Source organism: Carcharhinus amblyrhynchos, chromosome 14, assembly GCF_965287045.1.
Source record: "Carcharhinus amblyrhynchos chromosome 14, sCarAmb.v2.hapA, whole genome shotgun sequence".
Classification (NCBI taxonomy): Eukaryota; Metazoa; Chordata; class Chondrichthyes; order Carcharhiniformes; family Carcharhinidae; genus Carcharhinus; species Carcharhinus amblyrhynchos.
The window spans coordinates 52,939,727-52,962,976 of NC_137337.1; the positions used below are offsets into that span (position 1 = coordinate 52,939,727).

At 40.5% G+C, this 23,250-nt stretch overlaps 1 protein-coding gene and 1 pseudogene across 2 annotated transcripts in view; one reads left to right on the top strand and one right to left on the bottom strand.

Moving 5' to 3' along the window:
• arhgap5 (Rho GTPase activating protein 5) overlaps nucleotides 1-23,250 on the bottom strand; it is an 83,759-nt gene that overhangs the window by 52,526 nt on the left and 7,983 nt on the right. The gene's annotated exons all lie outside the window — the stretch shown is intronic.
• On the top strand, nucleotides 6,188-6,532 carry LOC145352264 (large ribosomal subunit protein eL30 pseudogene; annotated as a pseudogene).

Below are 23,250 nucleotides of genomic sequence, written 5' to 3' on the forward strand. Positions count from 1 at the left end.
TGACTCTTTGTTAGAACTGACTTTAGTGACTGGCGTCAGATTTTTTTCTTCGTTCTTTTTTGGGATGCTGGCATCACTGGCAAGGCCATACATAATTTATTGTGCTTCCTTAACTGCACTTGAATTGAGTGGCTTACTCAGGCATTTCAGAGGGCTGTCAAGAGTCAACCACAGTGCTGTGGATCTGGAGCCATCTGTGGATCAGATTACACAAAGTTGGTAGACTCCCTTCCTGTGAATCAGATGAGTATTTATACAACAATGGACAACAGTTGACATGGTTGCCATTACTGAGACTACCTTTATATTCCAGATTTATTAAATGAATTTAAATTCCACCAGCTGCCATGGTGGGATTTGAACCAATGCCCCCAAGAGCACTAGCCTGAACTTCAGCATTACTAGAGCAGTGACCTTACAACTACACCGCCATCTATCCTCCATTTGATTATATTGAGAATTTAGTATTTGTTTACCATCAAGAAAACAAAAAGGGTTAGAAGCTAGTTATTACCCAGACCAGCTTGTTTCCATTCCATAAGATATCAAATTGGTCAAATAACATAAATGAGGTGTCATGCCTTTTATTATGATGTATTGGTTGGGGGGGGGGGGGGGGGGGGGGGGGTGCAGTTTCTCTTATGAGTCACTGAGTCTGTGGCTGCACAATCTCTCAATCAAAATGGAAAGCAATTGAGGTTTGAATATTCAGGTTTTTATGGAGGGAAGAAGCAAAATTCAATGGCAAAACATTTTCCTTTTACAACTGATTGGAAGTTGTGTGTTCAGTATAAACAAGAACAAGGAATTACAAACACATGAATAGTCAGAGAAGAAAGCCTACTTATAAAAATTTCTGAAATTTCAGAGGCTTGTTAACGAGCAGCATCTCAGTAAAGCAAGGGAGAATGAACAATGGTCATAAAATTGCTTATGAATTTAGGTGCCTCTTCATCAGGTGACTGGTGATGGGGCAACGCTCCAAAAGCTCATGCTACCAAATAAACCTGTTGTACTTTAACCTGGTGTTGTGAGCCTATTTACTGCACAGAATATATGTGAATGGTTCATGGTTACTATTGAGAGAAATACTCATTTCCAAGACATTGATGATTTCTACGATATCAGACAAACCAAAGACTAAAATACTATACAGATAGCTAATATGCATTTTACAAACATGTATTTGATTTTGTTCATGTAAGATAGTTACTTAACTTACTGGGTAAATGTGTGCAGTAAAAATTATTTCTTCAGCAAGTGAAAGATAGCCTCCATAACTGACACAGGAAAGTATCTCTTCAAAATAAATTTACCATCACAATTTTCATGGTAATAGTCAGTAAGTCAATACGTGAAGGCAACTAAATTAATAAAACTCCAATTTCATAACATGGAATTTCAGGTTTTCTCCAATGTTTTCAATCATAGAATCCTACAGTACAGAAAGAGGCCATTTGGCCTATCGAGTCTGCACCTACCACAATACCACCTACCACAATACCCAGGCCCTATCCCCATATCCCTACATATTTACCCACTAATCCCTCTAACCTATGCATCCCAGGACATTAAAGGCAATCTAGAATGGCTAATCAACCTAGCCCGCACATCTTTGGACTGTGGGAGGAAACCTGAGCGCCCAGAGGAAACCAAGGCAGACACAGGGAGAATGTGCAAATTCCACATAGACATGACCCAAGCTGGGGTTCGAACCCAGGTCCCTGGAGCTGTGAAGCAACAGTGCTACCGTGCCGCCCACAGGGAGCAGCTTTTACAACCCCATCTCTCCCTCCATGAAATCCAGTGCTCTCTACAATTGGATTATAATTCACATTTGTAATGGTGATACGGTGCCTTTAAGAAATATATTTTTATCATGCTTGTGAGGGGGTATGTTTAAAATTCAGCCGTTTTACATGGTGCCGATTTATCTGGTCACCAGGCAACACACATGCTGAAAATGCAGGCTAATGACTAATTTTAGCTCAGGATATTTTTGTTTTAAATCTAAAAAAAATGCACTTTTGTTTCTTCGGTTTTTCCCCAGAGGTTCAGATTAGGATTTTAATTAGGTTAATTGACAGACAGTCATGTGTTTAAGGGGAGGAGCTAAATTTACAGGGAAAAGCAGGCAGTTACTGCCAGGTTCTGAAAGAAGAAATATTTCTCTTTCAGGAGGCTTCTGTTTGGGATCTGATAGGAGAAATAGGTCTCTTTCTCTCGAGTGGTGTTCTGGATGGTTTAGGAATGGCAGCCCAAATACAGCCATGTAAGCCTGTAATTTGCTAATTGACTTTGAAGAGGGGTTTTAAATCTGTTTGAGGAATATTGCTTGAATTAAAACTAATAGAGAATGGTTAGCAATTAAGAATTGTATCTCGTCATGTGTAAGTATTGGTCAAATGTTAAATGGGAAGCTGATTCATTTGTTATAGTTAAACTGTATTGTTGAATAAAGTTTGTTCTGATAAAAGCTTCCTAGTGTCAATAGAATCATGCCCAGAGTGAATCATCATATCCTCAAATTAATGCCAAAATAGCAAATAGTTGGGGTCTAGTCTAACTTTGTAATATACCTTGGGGTTTCTGATCTCATAACCTAGCACAATGCATAATACAGCTAATACACCCAAGCTTAAAGCTGAATCTATTTATATAGTGACTAAAGCTCAAACATACATTTTTCTACTACATGTATTTCACCTTCATTTGGAATGTGATGTTCACTGATATGACTTTCAGGCAGCTTTTGATTTTTGCAAAATTTGTACATTGCAAAGAAGTCATAATATTGGGATTTTCGTAAAAATAAGCACTTGGATAATAACATTTAAATAAAGTTGAGGCCCTATTTGCTCTCTGAGGTGGACAGAAAAGATTCTAAGCACAACTGAAGACAGAAAATAGGCAAAGGGATGCACAATAGATGGTTGGATACTGAGAGAGAGTGCATGACCACAGATCTCAGAATATGGTTTAAATAATAAAGACAAGGTTGGTCAAGGCAAACAGGACTTTTTTAAAATTAACCTTGTCATAGAATACAAGTAAGAAGTCTCAACATCAGGTTGGAGTCCAACCAGTTTTTGATAGTAATCTCAAGATTTTGGAAACGGTGTTCCTTCGTCAGGTGTGTGAAAGGTTCTGATCAGAGAAGGGCATATAAAGTCACACACAGTTTACAGAATACTGATTAAAATGCAAGTCTTTACAGCTAACCTGCTATTCAAGTCTTAAAGATAAAGACAATGTGAGTGGAGATAGCATTAGCATTGGTTAAAGAGATGTGTATTGTCTCCAGACAGGAGAGTAAGTGAGATTTTACAAGCCCAGGCAAGTCATGGGGGTTACAGAGAGTGTGACATGAACCCATCTGTAACCCCCATGACTTGCCTGGGCTTGTAAAATCTCACTTACTCTCCTGTCTGGAGACAATACACATCTCTTTAACCGATGCTAATGCTATCTCCACTCACATTGTCTTTATCTTTAAGACTTGAATAGCAGGTTAGCTGTAAAGACTTGCATTCTAATCAGTATTCTGTAAACTGTGTGTGACTTTATATGCCCTTCTCTGATCAGAACCTTCCACATACCTGACGAAGGAACACCATTTCCGAAAGCTTGTAAGATTACTATCAAATAAACTGGTTGGACTCAAACCTGGAGTTGTGAGACTTCTTACTGTGTTTATCCCAGTCCAACGCTGGCATCTCTACATCATAGAATACAAGAGCAGAGAGTTTATGCCAGAACTGCGAAGAACACTAGTTAAGCCATAGCAAGAACACGACATGCAGTGTTGGTCATTGTATTATTGGAAGGATGTGGTTACACTTGATGGTACAGTGGGTATTAATGTATTTTTATCCTATTTCTTACAACGGGTATGTTTAAAATTCAGTGGTTTCTGTGCCAATTTATCTGTACCATGCAGCTTTCATGCTGAGAATGCACACTAATGATTGCTTTTGGTTGGGATCTGTGAATGGGTGGTGCTGAACTTGCAGGGAAAAAACAAACTTCTCTTTTATTTTGAAACAGCCAGTTTCTGCCAAGTCCTAAAAGCAGCAAGAGATGTCTCTGTCTTTCTCTCCCTCTGGAGGGTGATGTTTGGGGCTGTCAGATTACAGGTGTCTCTCTCCAGAGGTGTTCAAAGGCTCTAGGATTAACAAGTACATGCTTGTGCGCCAATGATATTTGCTAACTGATTTTGAAGATGAGTTTAAGTTGAGAAGAACATTGTTTGAATTGTAACTAATAGAATTAGGTCATATCTAAGTATTTCAATTGGTAAAAGTCAAGCTAATTCATCTGTTATCACAGAATCCCTACATTGCAGAAGGAAGCCATTCAGCTCTTCGATCCTGTACTGACAGCAATCCTACCCAGGCCCTATCCCTGTAACCCCACATATTTACCTTGTTACTCCCACTGACACTGTGGGGCAATTTAGCATGGCTAATCAGCCTTACCTGCACATCTTTGGACTGTGGGAGGAAACCTGTGCTGACATGAAAAGAATGTGCAAACACCACACTGACAGCCATCCAAGGCCAGAATTGAACCTGGGTCCCTGACACTGAGGCAGCAATACTGACCACTTTGCCAATCGTTATAGATAAACTGCATTGTTAAATAAAGTTTGTTTAGATAAAAGCAGCACAATGATTAACATTGCTGCCTCACAGCACCAGAGACTCGGGTTCAATTCCGGCCTCGATTACTGTGTGGAGTTTGCATTTTCTCCGTATCTGTGTGAGTTTCCTCCGGGTGCTCCAGTTTCCTCCCACAGTCCAAAGATGTGTGGGTTAGGTGGACTGACCATGCTAAATTGACCCATGTCAGGGATTAGCAGGATAAATGAGGGGTTATGGGAATAGAGCCTGGATGGGATTGTGGTCAGTACAGGCTTGATGGGCTGAATGGCTTCTTTCTGTACTGTAGGGATTCTATGATTCCTTGTCAGTAGAATCACATACTGGATTGTAACTCCTGATCCTCCCACTAATGCCAAAATAAAAACTGTTGGGATCTGGTCAGACTTCATAACATTATTTGGAGTTTCTGCTCTGCCTTTGAACACCTTTGGAGAGAGACACCAGTAATCTGACAGCCCCTGGATTACATAATTCAGCTATGAGGAAAGATTGGGTAGGCTGGTGTTATTTTCTAAGAGAAGAACGAATCGTGACGTGCAACATTATGAAGTGCCAGATAGCAAGGGGAGGAAGAACCCATTTCCCTTGGCAGAAAGATCAATAACAAGAGAGGATAGGTTTGAAGTATTTTTGGCAAAAGGATAAGAGGCAAGTTAAGGCAAATATTTTCCAGCCAGGGGGCAAAGGAGTCTGGAACACACTGTTTGAAATGACTATGTTGTAAATTTTCTAATGACTAACTTTTTTCCCCAGCAACAACTCCTTTCTACTATTTTCAACTAGCTAAACTAGAAAAAGAGCACAATTGTTGGAATAAGTTTGGCCAAGTATTTACAATGCTTATGAGGTAATGGACTCGGACAAACATAAATGAAATGAAGACAAATTGCATTTAGCTCGCCTCTTTTAACAGGGCAAAATCACCCAAGGCATGACACTGAAGCGATGTCCACAGAGAAAATAAACAAGGTGAGCTAAGAATAGTTTTCAATGTAGCGAGAAAGAGGGAAACCAGATGGTTTGGGAAATGAGTTCAATAACGGCATCGTATTGATTGTAGGCTCATCATTGATAGGGGAAATGCCCAACCGATCAGAGTGGAATGAGCAAACAGGTAAGGTTATATGTCTAGAAAACATATCTAAACTGGATAAATTGTGGAAGGACTTACAGTCAACAGGATTAGAAGAAAATGAACATCAATATTTATTTCAATAATGTCTGCATTGAAAGGACACCTGCTGCCATAATTCAATTTAGCATAGATGGATGTAGATAATACCAAAAAATATCAAAAGATTGTTACCTATTATACAAAATGTGTTCTTCAATGCACTTAATGACTGCTTGAGCAGTGGAAACTGCATTCCAAATCAGCAAGTAATATATATTTCATGTTCCAGCAAGCAGCGCACCCTTGCCGGCGCTGCCACTCCTTCCGCAGCGGAGCTCAAACCCACGCTGCCGAGTTCACCGCGTCCACTCCTCACCTCCCTCCCCCTCAGCAAGCACAGGCAGGCAAGATGGTTGCGACCAAGACGAAAAAATCTTTGGAGTCCATCAACTCTAGACTCCAGCTGGTTACGAAAAGTGGCAAATGTGCGCTGGGCTACAAACAGACTTTGAAAATGATTTGTCAAGGCAAAGCCAAGTTGGTTATTCTGGCCAACAACTGCCCAGCCTTGAGGAAATCTGAGATTGAGTACTATGCTACGTTAGCAAAAACTGGTGTGCATCACTACAGTGGCAACAACATTGAACGAGGCAAAGCTTACGGCAAATACTACAGTGTGCATACACTGGCGATCATTGATCCTGGCGATTCTGACATCATCAGGAGCTTGCCAGAGCAAATCAGAGAGAAATAAACTGGGCAAGGACTCTGAACAATTTTCCAAATAAAATTATTCTATAAAAAGAAAAAAATGCATAACCATAAGTGGTTTTTGTGTCAGAAACTATAACACTACCAACTCAACAATTTGGTAGAACAGGATGATTGGGGGTAACTTGAGCAAAATAGTTAAATGTGAATAACAAATTTAATCAGCAAGTATTTAATAACCGATTCTGTTTTTGAAATGACCATATAATGGGGACTTAAGATCTTTTCATGCCGAAGTCAATTAATCCAGAAGGTTTCACTGCATTCATGTACAAATTAATGCACAGCATCGGGGAGAAGTGTGATTTCTGAATCGTAAGTTCAAGAAGTGACCATCCGCTGACCGTAAGAATTGATGTGTGGCCATCCGAGACAGAAGGGAGAGGCAAGAAGTACAAAAGTCTTCAGACTACGTACCACTCTCAAACAGATGTACTCAGCTTTGAAATGGCTGGGGATGACCATACCTTGAAGGAGTGAAGGTCAAACCATGATGCTAATGGGCAAAGGACTGCAAAGGAGGGAACAATAAAGGCAACAAAAGGCAGTATAGGTGATTCAATAGTCAGGAGGACAGACAAACATTGCTGCAACCATCAGTGTGAGATTCGCAGAGTATACTGCCTCCCTAGTGCCAGGATTTAAAAAAATCAAAATATTCTGCAGGGGAAAGTGAGTGAGCCTGAAGTTGTGGTATACATCAGTACCAATCACATTAAGAGGGTAGGTATTGAGGTCCTTCGTTCAGAGTTTCAGGAACTAGAGGTTCAAAAGCAAGACCTTGAAGGCAATAATCTCCGAAACTCTCATGCTACATGCTGGCGAAAGCAGAAATAGGGAGAAAGGACGAATCAATGCATAGCTTGAAGAATTATGTAGGAAGAAAGGCTTCAGATTCTGGGACTAGAGGCACTTATTCAAAAGGGACAGATTGTATCTCAAAAAGACTAGAACCAATCTCCTGGTCAGGGAAGGTTTTAAACTAATTTGTCAGGTAGATGGGCACCAGGACATAAGTACAAAAAAAAAGAGGATTAAGATGCATAAAATGAGTCGTAGAAAGTACTAGAGAATGTATAACATTAAATAGGAATGGTCCAAGAGGGCTACAAGAATTACAAGAAATTAGATTTAGAATGCATGCAGGATTACAACACATGCATTATAAATCTAACTTTGCAGATCAGGAACATTCTAAGAGCAAAAATTAGGGGAACCAAAGCGAAGGAGGGAGAAAAAGAATATGATGAAAAAAAGAAGAGGATATACAATGTATTTCAGCTTTGAGTTCTTTAGAGTTCTTCAAGCAAGAACCAGGTCAAATACAACAGGTTGAGAGGGAAAGTGAAAAAGAATTAATACCAGTGAGCTGGGAATAGAATGACTGTCAACATAAAAGGGAACACAGAAAAGCAACACAAAGATCTTCTACTGGCATTAAAAGAGTAAGAGGTGGCGTGAATCCAAATAAGGACAGAGTTAGTGATTTATTCGAGGTGGAGGACGATGCAGCTTACAATACTTTATATCAGCGTTTACCAAGGAAGATGATGACGACAACAAATATAGAAGTTGTAATGGATGGAGTGAAAATTGAGGCAGAAGCTATTGGAAAGGCTAGCTTTCTTTAGTGTGGTTACAATGCCTAGTCGGGATGGCTTACATCCCAAGTTACTGAAGGAAACGTTTGCCATAATCTACCAATCTTCCCTAAGTTAGGCAAGTGTCAATTGAGTGCCTTAATCAAAGTGTGTACAAGCAGTTCTGATATCTACAGGACCATTGATTAGACAGGAGTGGTGGATAATGTTTTAGTGAGAGGCGTGAGTTGGCTATGATAGATTGGGGAATGTTACTTACAGGGATGATGGTGGATAGGCAATGGCAAACATTCAAAGAGCACGAGTGAACTGAAACACTTGTTTACTCCTGTCTGGTGTCAAAATAAATCGGGAAAGGTGGCCAAACAATGGTTTACAGGAAATTAGGATAATATTAGATGGAAGGAAGAGGCATACAAATTAGCTGGACCTGCGGATTAGGAGCAATTTAGGACTCAGTAAAGGAGGATGAAGTAATTGATTAAGAAGGAGAAAAGAGAGTATGAAAGTTGGGTGGGTGGTGGTGTGATTCAAGGCTGATAGATCCTCAGGGCCTGATAATCTACATGCCAGAGTACTTGAGGAAGTGGCCCTAGATATAGTGAACGTATTGGCGGTTATGTTGCAAGATTCAATATACTCTGGAACAGTTCCTATGAACTGGAAGATAGCTAACATAATCCCACTTTTTAAAAAGACAGAGAAAACAGGGGATTATAGACCAGTCAGGCTGATGTCAACAGTGAAGAAAGTGTGAGAATCCATTATAAAAGATTTAATAACACAATACTTGGAAAACAGTGGCAAGATCTACAAAAGGGAAACCATGCTTAACAAATCTACTGGAATTCTTTGAGGATGCAACTCAGAGTTGATGAGGGGGAGCCAGTTGATGTAGTTTATTTGGATTTTCAAAAAGCTTTCAACATTATTTCTATGTAAGCAATTAGTGTGTAAAATGAAAGCACGAGAGATTGGGGGTCATGTATTGAGATGGCAGAAAGCTGGTTCACAGCAGGGAACGGGCCTTTTTCCAAGTGGCAGGCAGTGAATAGTGGCATACAGCAGGGATCAGTACGGGGACTCCAGCTATTCACAATATATTTTAATGGAACCAACGATCACAGTCTAAGGTGTGACTGTGGAATTCTCTACCACAGAAAGCAATTGAGGCCAAAATATTGTATATTTTGGAGGAGGAGTTAAATATAGCTCTTGGAGTTAAGGGGAAAGGGAGAACAGGTTACTGAGTTGGATGATCAGACATGATCATAATAAACTGGTGGAGCAGGCTTGAAGGGCTGAATGGCCTACCCCTGCTCCTATTTTCTATGTTTCTATGATAAGCTAGACAAGAAAGAACTGTTCCCAATACTGACGGATCAAGGGCTAAGGGTACACAGATTTAAGGTTTAGATAAGATGTGCAAAGGGGCAAATGGAAGAACATTTCTGAGTTGCAAGTGATAATGACTGGAACTCACTGCTCACAAGGATTGGGTTAGCAGAACTGATCAATGATTTCAAAGGCAAATTCAACTGACAGTTGAGAGAAATAAACGTGCAGGGCTATCGGGACGGAACGCACCAAAAGCGACTAACTGGTTGCTATACCAACGCAGCTGACTTGGTAAACTGAACAGCCTCTGTGTGCCGTAAATGGTTTTATTACTTCTAGGTACATTTCATTGTGGTTATAGAGTTAACAAGCAATTCCTCATCTTAAAAGCAAAAATCCCACAAAATTAAATAATTCCTGGCCCAGCCCAGAAAACAGGTTTAACTGTTCAACTGAACCAGAAAATGATCAATAAAATAATTTCACTACCAGTTTGGGCTTTGCAATGAAAATCTGACAAATACAAAAAAGAAATTATGACTGATTTTCTTGATTGAGTTCTTCATGAAGTTACAGTGAGAGTTGGCAATGCTAGTGTGGTTGATGAGAATATGGAATTTGCATGGTATTTGACAAAGTACACAGGGATTAAAGGAAAGTTGCAGCATGGATACAAACTTACTTTGGACAGGAAGCAGACAGTTGTGGTGAACTGTTCTTTATTAAACTAGGAGAGAGATTATATACTGATGTCTCCCAAGGGTTGGCATTCAGACCACTCTCTCTTCAATTCATTATAAGAGTCAGGTTTGGATGTGCAGACGTAACTTCCAAAGTTTGCAAATGACGAAATACCTTCAAATACAGTGGCAATGAGGAGGACTGCAGTGACCAATAAAAATAGTGGCAGTGTAGGGTAATTGAATCACTCTACCAAAGACCTTACAAAAACATCATGAGCCTGTGACGATATTATAAGAAATACATGAGTCATGTTCTTTGTGTAGGATCTGTTGCAGCAGTTCTGTGCATTTGGAGCTGTTTTGTCTGGATCCGACAGCACTGCATTGTTACTACTATAGCATAATTGCTTCTAACTGCTAGAATGTTTGTTTTAATGCGGACTATGCTGTTCTTGGTGTTCACCTGGGGTTTTGCAGAGTACACTCGATTAGGATGATTGACTAGGAACAGATCACATGACTGGGTAGAGATAAGCTTACCCAGAATTCCAACTCAGTTGTTATTTAGATGCCGCTAGGAGTTCCCCTCAAGTCTGGAGACTGGAGAGCTGCCAGAGACTAGGTTTACTTCTCTGAAGTTCCAGTGTTTGAGGGTATACCTATCTCTGGAAACTGCTGTCTATTCTTTGTCCAGAAGTGTTAAAAGGCTGGAAATCTAGCACCACATCAGCATTAATTAGCAAAAAAAATGCTTAAAAGTGCATGCCTCTAGGGATAGTACTTTAAATTGGAGTTAGAGAGATTGCTAGTTAAGAATTATACTTTGTCACATTTAAGTATTTTAATTGATAAAAGTTATGCTAAATCTTTTTGTTATATTCTGTGTTCTTAAATAAAGTTTGTTTTGATAAACGCTTCCTGAGGGTCAATTAAATTCTATCTGGAGCGAGACACCTTATGCTCACCCTAATGCCAAAAGTCAAACGCAGAAGTTGGGTCTCACCTAACTGCATAATATACCTTGAAGTTTTTAGTCTGGTCCCTAACAAGCCAAATGAGCTCCTTCTGCGCTGTATCACATTACGATTCTACGAGGAATGCAAAGAAAACATTCATTTGTGCCAAACTCCTGGGAAATACAGTTATTAACCACTCTGCAGCTGATAACTTCATCTTGCCCCAAAACTCTTGGCTCAGTTACTTAACATGCTGGAGGGACTTATCACAACAATTTGGTCATTGCACATTCTTGCTTTTCCTGAGCCTGATGTATTCCCAGCAGGCTTTCAAACCCACAAATTACTATCAGTATTAAAAACGTAGGTGTACATCTTTCTTGAAGAACTTTATTAACATAGCCAGGAAGAGAGTTTGCACAAAATTCGGCACAATTTTTTGTCTTGCCTACGGACAGGGAGTATAAGACTAGAGGGCATAGGTTTAAGGAGAGAGAGAGAGACACACAAAAGGGGCAATTTTTTTCACACAGAGGGCAGTGAGTGTCTGGACCAAGGTGGTAAAATTTTGTCTTTCAAAAAGCATTTAGTCAGTTACACGGGTACGGTGGGTATGGAAGGATATGGTTTAAACACAGGCAATTGGGCTGAACATGATGGTTTAAAAAAAAAAAGAGCAGCATGGACAAGTTGGGCCAAGGGCCTGTTTCCATGCTGTAAACTTCTACGACTCTGTCTCGCATTTGTGATTATGTTTAGTATGGCCTACTGCCAGCATATGGACAAGTCAAAAGCAAATAATCACCATTAGGTAAACATGTTTGGTTCAACTTTTCAGTTCCACTGAAAAATTTAATTGATTTTTTTTTGAAGAGCGGTGTTGAAGGATGTAAGAATTTCAACAATCCAAGCATCAAAGTTCTAAAGCACACAATATTAAATTCCAGCAATCAACTTCAATTTCTTAGCATATTATCCTGTTAACATGACAAGAAAAAAATCCAGTTTAAAGTCGAAAGGTTGTACATAAAACCCAAGAATCTTAACATGAAAATGGTTTGACAAACACTTACATTTCAAACTACTCAGTGAGCGTCATGTTGTTCAAATTCCAACTCAAACCCTCAAAGAAAGGCCATCAGGTCAATACGCAGCCCATATCTATACTGTATCGGTACTCCGTGGTTTATGGTGGGTTAGGCAGTAGCAAGTGAGGAAGGATGAGAAGAGATTCAAGGATAGCACAAATGCAATATAGATTTATTGGGCTGAAATGCTTGTTACTGTGTTGTATATTTTATCTAAAATCTGTTACAATCATAGAGTCCTTACACTGCAAAAGAGGCCATTCGGCCCCTATCAACTCTGATTGATTATCTTACCCAGGCCCTCTTTCCTGCCCTGTCTTTGGATCTACCACTTAATCAATTACTCCATTTTAGAGTTCTGTCTCATCCACAAACTTTTAAATTATATCCTGCAGAGGAGATGGCAGCATAGTGGTAACTGAACTAGTAACCCAAAGACCCAAGTTAATGGTCTGGAGACTCGGGTTCTTGGCAGCTGATGGAATTTGCATTTGGTTAATTAATCTGGAAGTGAAAACTAATCTCACTAATATTGACCACAAAACTATCACTGATTGTAATCTGGTTCACTAATGTCCCTGAGGAATGGAAATCTGCCATCCTTACCTAACCTGGCCTTGATGCAACTCCAGACCCACAGCAATGTGCTTGACTCTTAACTGCCCGCTGAAGTGGCCTACTCAATTGAAGGGCAATTATAGATAAACAAATTATGGCCTTGCCAGCAATGTCCACATCCCAGTAAAGAATAAAAGTACAACCCAAGTCCAAATCATTGATACAGATCAAAAACAGTGGGCTGAACACTGAGCCTGAGGGAACACCAATGTGTGCATCCCTCCAGTTTGAAACATATTCACCACTACTCTCTCTGTTCCTATTATACCATGCTATCGCTGTTCCTTTAATTCCATGGACTTTAAATCATATTAACAAGTACACTACATTAGGTGGCAAGATATTAAAAGCAGGCTGCAAGGCTGTAGGCAGATAATTACTGCAACTGTACTTGGATTTATTTGGAGCCATCTGTGGTAAAAGAATATAAGAACGAGGAGCAGGCCCCTCAAGCCTGCTCCTTTATTCAATAAGATCATGGCTGATCTGTTTGTGGACTAACCTCCACTTACCCACCCGATCGTAACACTTAATTCTTATTCAAAAATCTATCTTCGCCTTAAAAATATTGAATGAGGTAGCCCCCCTCCTCCCCAATTCATCTTAATTCCAATCAGTACAGTCCCAGTCTACTTAGCCTTTTCTCGTATGCCAGCCCTCTCAACTCTGGAATCAACCCAGTGAACCTACTCTGCATCTCCTCCAGTGCCAGTATATCCATTCTCAAATAAGGACACCAAAACTGTATAGTACTCCAGGTATGGCCTCACCAGCACCTTCAACACCAAAGTCGGAGGAGTGGTAGATAGTGAAGAGGGGTGTCATAGTTTACAGAGAGACTTGGACAGGTTGCAGAGCTGGGCCGAGAGGTGGCAGATGGAGTTTAATGCGGAAAAGTGTGAGGTAATTCACTTTGGCAGGAATAACAGATGTGTAGAGTATAGGGCTAACGGTAGGACTCTGAATAGTGCTGATGAACAGAGGGATCTAGGTGTATGTGTACATAGATCCCTGAAAGTTGGGAATCAAGTAGATAAGGTAGTTAGGAAGGCATACGGTGTCTTGGCGTTTATTGGTAGGGGGATTGAATTTAGGAGCCGCAACGTCATGTTGCAACTGTACAAAACTCTGGTGCGTCCGCACTTGGAGTATTGTGTGCAGTTCTGGTCCCCACATTATAGGAAGGATGTGGAGGCATTGGAGAGGGTGCAGAGGAAGTTTACCAGGATGTTGCCTGGTATGGAGGGAAGGTCCTATGAGGAGAGACTGAGGGATTTGAGGTTGTTTTCGTTAGAAAGAAGGCAGCTAAGAGGGGACCTTATTGAAACATATAAGATGATTAGAGGTTTAGATAGGGTGGACAGTGATAGCCTTTTTCCTCGGATGGAGAAAGCTAGCACGAAGGGGCATAGCTTTAAATTAAGGGGTGGTAGATATAGGACGGATGTCAGAGGTAGGTTCTTTACCCAGAGGGTGGTGAGGGATTGGAATGCCCTGCCTGCTGCAGTTGTAAATGCGCCTAGTTTGGGGGCGTTTAAGAGATCCGTGGATAGGTTTATGGATAGAAAGGGATTGGTTTAGGTTAGAGGGTCATTGCTTTTTTAATTGGTCGGCGCAACATCGTGGGCCGAAAGGCCTGTTCTGCGCTGTAATGTTCTATGTTCAACAGCTGCAACATAATCTCAAACGAAGAAAGAAAAATGCTGGAAAATCTCAGCAGGTCTGACAGCATAGTGGAGAGTGTAGAGCCAACGCTAAGTCTAGATGACCCTTCAGAGTCATCTAGAGTTGAAATGTTGGCTCTACTCCCTGTTCACAGATGCTGTCAGACTGGCTGAGATTCTCCAGCATTTTTCTTTTTTGTTTCAAATTTCAGCATACACGGTATTTTGCTTTATTGCAACATAACATCCGTTTTTTTAAACTCCATCCCTCGAACAATGAAGGACAAAATTCCATTTGCCTTTTTAATTACTTGCTGCACCTGCAAACCAACTCTTTGTGATTCATGCACAAGGACAATCAGGTCCCTCTGCACACAGCATGCTGCAATTTTTCACCATTTAAACAAACCATTTTGCTGTTATTCCTACCAAAATGGATGACCTCACATTTACCAACACTACTCCATCTGCCAGACCTTTCCCACTCACTTCAACTATCTATATCCCTTTGCAGACATTCAGCATCCTCTACACTTTGTTCTACCACCCATCTTGGTGAGATCTGCAAACTTTTAACCACTTGGTCCCCAACTCCAAAGCATTTAATTAAATTGCAAATAACTGTAGTCCCAATACTGACCCGAGACATACCAGTGGTCACTAATCTCCAACCAGAAGAACACCCATTTATCCCCACTCTTTGCTTTCTGTTATTACTGATCTTCTATCCACGCTATTAGCCGTAACGCCATACAGCTTTATCATATGCAGCAGCTTTTTGTGCGGCACCGTATCACATGCCTTCTGGAAATCCAGATACACCACATCCACCAGTTCCACATAATGTTCTCAAAGAACTCCATTAAATTAGTTAAACATGACTTGTCTTTCATGAAGCCATGCAATGTCTTCCCAATGGGACATATATCCCACGTGTTAATGATCTACAGGCAAGTGCCAAGAGCACAATTTGCAAGACTGCAGTGTCAAGTTGGTGTTCGACTGCTTCAGGAGGATCTTAATGCATTGGGGGTTCAATGTGCATTTGGAAAATTATTTTCAACTTGGAAAAGTGCAGTGTTACGCATCTGAGCAGGGTGAATTTTTATCACATACACAACTTCAGGGGAAAACATCAAAGCAGGTAAAGAAAAAGACAGTACAAAGATCTTTGAATGTAGATACATGAGCAATGCAATGCAACGCAACAACTGTTAGCTCAAATACATTGTTGAGGGTACATAAATTGCACACTTGATTACAACACTGAACACAGTACTTTTCCCTTCACAGGATCTCGGTCAGGCTGTAAGCAGATCATTGTGTCCATTTCTGGTCTCCTCACATGGGTTATATTGAGGCTTTGGAAAGGGTACAGAGGAGGGTCATGAGATTCTACATATTAAAGTAGTAGACTTTGGGGCAATCTAATCGAGGTTTAGATGATGACTGGAACAGATCTGTGTTTGAGTTGACAGTTTGTCCAGGGCAGCATAATGGTTATATCGCTGCTGCCTCAAAGCATCGGGGACCTGGGTTCAATTTCAGCCTTGGATGACTGTGTGGAGTGTGCATGTTCTCCTAGTGTCTGCAAGACTGCCTTCCAGGTGCTCTGCTTTCCTCCCACACTCAACTTGCGTAGGTTAAGTGGATTAGCCATGATAAATACATTTGCAGGGAATGGCGTATGTACTGAGATTCATGAGGTAAGAAACAAACTGTGGAAGGATGACAGGACCTGTCAATCCAACATGTCTGTATCATCACTTGACAGAACAGAAAAAATACTTTACTTTGCGATGTCTTATCTTTTGCATACAAGATTCTAACTGTACAACAACTTCCTCTCCTTTGGTTATGACTGAAACATTACAATGTTTTCTTTGTTTAATGGAATATCTCAAAGTTTAAATCCTCACACAACCAGTTCCAATTAAAAACTTGATCTTATTAAATCAGGTAAGTGAAACAGAAAAGTCTGACAATACCTACAGAAGGTAATAATTGTAAAATATCGCAACTGATTGTATTCATTTAGGAAAATTTATTTCATGGGATGTGAGCATCACTGGCAAGGTCGGCACTGCTAATTGCCCTTGGACTGAATGATTTAATACCAGAGGGCAGTTAAGAGTCAACCACATTGATGTGGGCCTGGAGTCACTTTTCTTTTGAAAAAGTTTTTTATTTGTTAGTCAGAAGTAAGGCTTATATTAACACTGCAATGAAGTTACTGTGAAATTCCTAGTCGCCACAATCCAGCGCCTATCGTGTCAATGCACCTAACCAGCACATTTTTCAGAGCATGGGAGGAAACTGGAACACCTGGAAGAAACCCATGCAGACACAAGAACATGCAAACTGCACACAGGCAGTGGCCCAAGGCAGGAATCGAACCCGAGTCCCTGGCATTGTGAAGCAGCAGTTAACCATTGTGCTACCATGTCACCCAGTGTAGACCACATCAGGCAGGAACAGTCCTTGAAAGGGGGAAAAAAAAATAAAGGCAAGTATCCCATGTGCTTTCTTAACCACTTTATCTACCTTCAAGAACCTTTGGGCATACACCCCAACATCATCTGTATTTTGTCCAATCATGCATTACATATCACCCTGTATTGTCAGTCCTCCCAAAATGGATCACGCCACTTCTGAGGTTTAAATTCCATTTACCACTGTCTTGCCTATCTATATCATCCTGTAATCTATAGCTTTCCTCTTTGCTGTTTGCTACATTAACAATTTTTGCGTCATCTGCAAACTTACTGATCGTACCCCCATATTCACCTCTATATAATTAATGCACTCTGTAAACAGTAAGGGGCTGTGCACCAATCCCTGCAGTAAGCCACTAGACAGTCACAAAAACAACCTTTGACTATCATCCACTGCTTCCTGCCACTAAGCCAATTTTGGATCCAATTTGCCAAAATGCCCTGGATCCAATGGGCTCTTACTTTCAAGAACAGTCTCCCATGTGTGCACTAGGATATCATGCTATCAGCACACAATTCCCAAAAACTTCAGATTAAATTTCAGGTGTTCTAACTTGAATGGGTCCTCCTGGTGTTAACTGAACCTGAAAACTCCAGATTTTATTGTTTGCATATGCTGCTCATTTAACATATTCGCTATCAGACAAGTTGTAACAACCCCTGTTAATTCATCATTTTTAATACAGGAATAAATCAAATCATTTAAAATATACAAGAGCCATTTTTCAATCAAGTAATTTGATGAAACAATTTCAAAATGAAGAGACTGTGAAGAATTCCACAGTAACTCCAAAAATAAAGAAAAAACAAAATAAATTGTAAATACACACAGTTAGGCACAACTCCCCTGACTATTGAGTTTCCACTTTCAAGCATGATGAACGGAGATCAGATTTGCTATTACAAGAAAAAGGGAAATTGGAACTGGCACTTTTCCATGTCTTCTGACAAGCAAAACTCCATGGCCTAGGGATCTGCTCCTGCCTTTGTGTCTGGATCCTCGACTTCCTAACCCATAGACAGCAATCAGTAAGGGTAGGTAACGACACAATATCTCCTCCATGATTATCCTCAACACCGGTGCTTCGCAAGACTGTCTCCTCAGCCTCTTACTATAGTCCTTATACACTTATGACTGCATGGCCAAATTCCGCTCCAACTTCATTTTCAAGTTTGCTAATAATACTGTCATGGATTGAATCGCAAATGACAAGATGGAGTACAGGAAAGAGACAGAAATCTTGTGAAATGGTACAACAACAATAATCTCTTCCTTAATGTCAATAAAACAAAGGAACTAATCATTGACTTCAAGAAATGTAGCGGAGGACATGCCCTTTTTTTCATGAATGGTGATGAAGTGGAGATGGTTGAGAGCTTCAAGTTCCTATGTGCACTGCTCACCGTCTGTCTTTGACCCTCCAGACCAACGCTATAGTTAAGGAAGTTTATCAACAACTACTTTCTCAGAAGGCTAAAAAAATTCAGCATGTCCACTAAAACTCTTCGCAATTTTTACAGATGCAGCATAGAAAACATCCTGTCTAGATGTATCACAGCTTGCTCTGATTTCTGCTCTGACCAAGACTGCAAGAAACTGCAAAGGGCTGTGTTCGTAGCCCAGTCCATCATGCAAACCAGCCTCCCATCTACTGACTCCATCTACACTACCCACTGCCTCAGAAAAGCAGGCAACATAATCAAAGACCCCGTGCATCCAGATCTACACTCTTCCAGCGTTTTCCATCAGGAAAAAGATACAAAAAGGTCTGAAAACACACACCAATAGACTCAAGAACAGCTCCTTCCCTGCTGTCAGATTTTTGAATGGTCCTATCATATATTAAGTTGATTTTTCTCTTCACACTACCTGTAACTGCAAAACTATATTCTGCACCATATTTCCTTTTCCCCTATGTATGTTATGAACAGTATGTTTTGTCTGTAAAGCATGCAAGAAACAATACTTTTCACTGTATCTCAGTAAATGTAACAATAATAAATCAAATGTTGGCAAAGAGTGGATTTGCAATGGATGGATATTGATGCTATGTGATTTGGAGGAAAATCAGCTGAAGGCGGGAGGAGGAGATGGGTTTCACACATTTGTGATGGGTAGCTAGGACATTGCACAAGTTAGCTTTTTTTAAAAAGCTTCTCCATTTTGTTTAATCTTTCAATATACTGAATTTGAACTTCTGAGCAAGATGAGTCATTTAGTCTTAATTGCTTTAGAGAACAGTAATCAAGTAAAAAGATTGGACGTATGAGGAAGCATCAAACGATTGGTTAAAGAGGTGCTATTTTTAAAGAAGAATCTTAAAGATGCAGTAGCTGCCGAGGTAGAGGAGTTGAGGGGAGAACTCCAGAATCTGGGTCATAAGTGGCTAAAGACATGACCACTAGTCATTGAAAAGTCCACCAAAGATGCAGTGGAAGAACTAAAGAGCAGCGTCAGTCAAGTTGGGAACTGATCTGCAAATAAACATACGCAAGACAGAGCTAAGTGATCCTACAACCAATAGATCAGATCCAAGCTCTGCAGTCCTGCCACATCCATTTGTGAATGGTGTGGACAATTAAATTAGACGGAGGCGGCTCCACACATATGGATCTCAGCACATCAGTGCAAAAGACAGAAGTTCAAAAGTAGATGATCCATCACGGCCTCCTGCACAGGTCCCAAGCATCAATGGTGCCAATATTCAGCTAATTTGATGTGATTCACTCTATACAAAAGGAAACAACTGAAGGCATTGGATAGTGCAAAGGCTATGGACAAAGACAACATTCCAGCAATAGTACTAAGGACACGTGCTCCAGAACTAGTCACGTCACTAGCCAAACCATTCCAGTATAGCAAGAACACTGGCATCTACTTTGCAATATGGAAACTGCCCAGATACGCCCGCTCCACAAAATGCAGGATAAATCCAAATCTATTCTTAATCAAAAGGGATGGAAAAAGTGCAACCCACAACACTATCAAGCAGCAGTTACTAGCAATAACTCCTCATTGATGCTCAGTTTGCTTTCCACCAGTGCCACTCTGTTCCTGACCTCATTCTAGGCTTGGTTCAAACATGGATAAAAGAGCTGAACTCCAGAGGCAAGGTGACAATGACTCTTTGACATCAAGGCCACATTTAACTGTGGCTTCAAGGAGCCCAAGCAAAAATGTAGTCGATCAGACTTGGGAGAAAACTCTCCACGGGTTGGAGTCATACCTGGCACAAAGGATGATGATTGTGGTTGTTCAAGGTCAATTATCTTAGCTCCAGGGCACTACTGCAGGAGTTCCTCAAGGCAATGGACTCGGCCCAATCATCGTCAGCACCTTACTTGTATCATAAGGTCAGAAGTGGGAAAGTTCATTGATGGTTGCAGTGCTCAGCACCATTTACAATTCTTCTGATATGATGCAATCCAAGTCCAAATGCAAACAAGACTGGGACAATACCAAGATTTGGGCTGACAGGTGGCAAGTACCATTCGCGCCACAAGTGGCAGCAATGACCACCTCCAACAAGAGACAATCTAACCAGCAGCCCATGATATCCAATGGCATCATCATCATTGAAGTCCTCACTAACAACATCCTGAGTGTTACCACTGATGAGAAATTGACCGAGACTAACCAAATAAAACACTGTAGCTGCAAGTGCAAGTCAAAGGCTAAGAACTCTGCAGTGAGTAATTCACCTCCTGACTTAGAGCAGTTTAAGGCACAGACACAATTTAAATCAGGGATGTTCCAGGGGTCAGAATTAGATGAGTGCAGATATCAGTGTCATGAAGCTGGAGAACAGCATCGACCTTCAGCCTATAGGGAGAGTCCAGCCAATGGAGATACGTGAAAACAAGAAATAGAATTTAAAATTGAATTGAAAATTGAATTGTTGCTTGATAGGATGAGTAAATGCGGTTTGATGCAAATAAGAATGCAAGCATAGGTATTTTGGATAAACTTAAGTTTGCAGATAATGAGAACATGACAGGCTGGCCAGGAATATATTAAAACATTCTAGTCCAGAGATAACAAAGGCATGAATGGGTTTTTTTCAGATGAGCAGAGGCAGGGGTGAAATCAGGCAATGTTACGGAGGCAGAAATAGTCCAACTTAGTGATGACTGGTGGTCAGATGCCCATCACAGTGTTAAGTGTGACATCAAAGCTCCAAACAGGCTCAAGATAGTTGTCAGGCAGAGGGATAGATGAAGCAGCTAAGAAATGTAATTTGCAGTGGGAACCCAAGGCAATGACTTTGGTTTCCCCAATGTTCAGTTGTGAGAAACTCCTGTTTATCTAATAGAAGGTGATGGATAACAGTCTGACAATTTAGCAACAGTTCATATTAAGAGATTCACATACTCAGTTGTCTGACAATCAGCTTTACCCACGATACTCCTATTTTCAGAAGTGTAACGATTTGAATCAAATATTGTGCCAGCCATAAATCCTTGTCTTCACTTTGATGCCTTAGGATTTAGCTGCAACATGACATTTCATGTAATAATAAAAGAAATAATAGCAGGGTGAATCCATTTGCCTGCCTTATACACATTATAGATGCCTCCTGCATTGAAGTATGCCACCCAGCTCTCAGCTGATGCTCATTTTTTCCGGTCCTTAAGATATATTTTATATTGACATTACTGAAATGCATTCAGGCAGCAATATATTTTCATAGCAAATACAAGTCTTTGAATCGATAATTATGGTGCCAAGTTACAAATTACTGTAAATGATGGAACTGAATTAATACTTGGCATAACTATCCCCCCAAATAAGACAGACATCATCATACTTCTGTAAATGCAGCAATTTATAATGCTAGATCAAAATAAATATATTTATTTTAATATTTAACACTACAGTTTTGAGCAGCTAGTCCTTTCCATTTTTGCTGGAGTGGGCCCAAATTTTAGTGAAACCAATGGGAGAGCACAGCGAGGTAAAAGGAGTAGCAGGCTAACAGGAGTGGCAGAGAACATGAGACACGAGGTGAGACCACAGCAGGAATAAACAGAACAGTGAGAGTAAGGAACAGAGTCACTGCAAGACCAACAGAGATCTCCTAAGTGTGACATCACAGGAAACTAGGTGAGTATTTATCTCATTTAAGTATTTATTTTTTCCATTGAAACTCAGGTCTTTGTTTCAAATTTGGAGCTGGGAAAATTAGAATTTAAATTGGATTATTATTATAGTGTGACTTTATTAACAATTGTAAGATTTATAAGCAGCAGAGAGTTCATTAGCAGTAGTAAATTCATTAATAGCAAGGTTTATTACTTATAGTAATGGCAGGACTGCTCAAGAGTGCACATCCTATGCTACACGAAAGTTTCGGGACACTTCCTTTGACCCGGATAACTATTTCTGCAAGACATTAGTTATAGCAACTTGAGCACTCGGTTTCGGAGCTTAAGCGGCAACTGATGTCATTGTGGTGCAACTATGAGGTTCAGAACATCATAGACAGCACGTTGATAGATGTGGCCATCCCATAGTCTAACAATACACAAATGTGGGAATGGGTGGAGAAGCAGGCAGGAAGTGCAGGAGTCTCCCAAGTGCATTGATTCTCCAACCAATATTCAGTTCCATTCATCAAGTGATGGTTCATCTCGGAATACTGCTGGAGCCACGTTTATCGCTCCATGACTCAGCTAAACAGAGACAAAGAAGCAAAGACGACTTCAAGAGCAATAATGATTGGAGCTTCAATAATTTGGAGAATTGGAACAGGCATTTTTACACCTATCAACGTGTGGTGTGATGCCTCTGTGAAACAAGAGCCAAGGGTGTTGTTGGACAGTTGCACAACAACGCATGTGTGTGCCAACAGTCATGGTCCACACTGGTGAACAGAAGCAGAAAGGGAGATGTGGCCCCGTAGTCAGAATTGAGGGAGCTGTTTGAAATTTAGCAAACAAAACTCAAAGGTTGTAATCTCTGGATTACTCCCAGTACCATGCGCAACTAAGTACAGAAATAAGAGGATACAGCATGTGGCTGGAAAGGAAGTGCAGGAGTGAAGGCTTTAGATTCCAAGGCCACTGGGATTGACTCTGGGGAAAGTTGAATCTGTTAGGAGCTGAGACAAATTGCTCGTGATTTCCAAAAACCTTCAAAAAAAATCTCCAAGACAGACAATATTTGTTTATACGTGATTTAACTAGTTTGCATTCTTTTTGAACAAAGCAATCAGAATGGCCATAATTATTTAACCAGTGATCAACTCAGTTGAAACC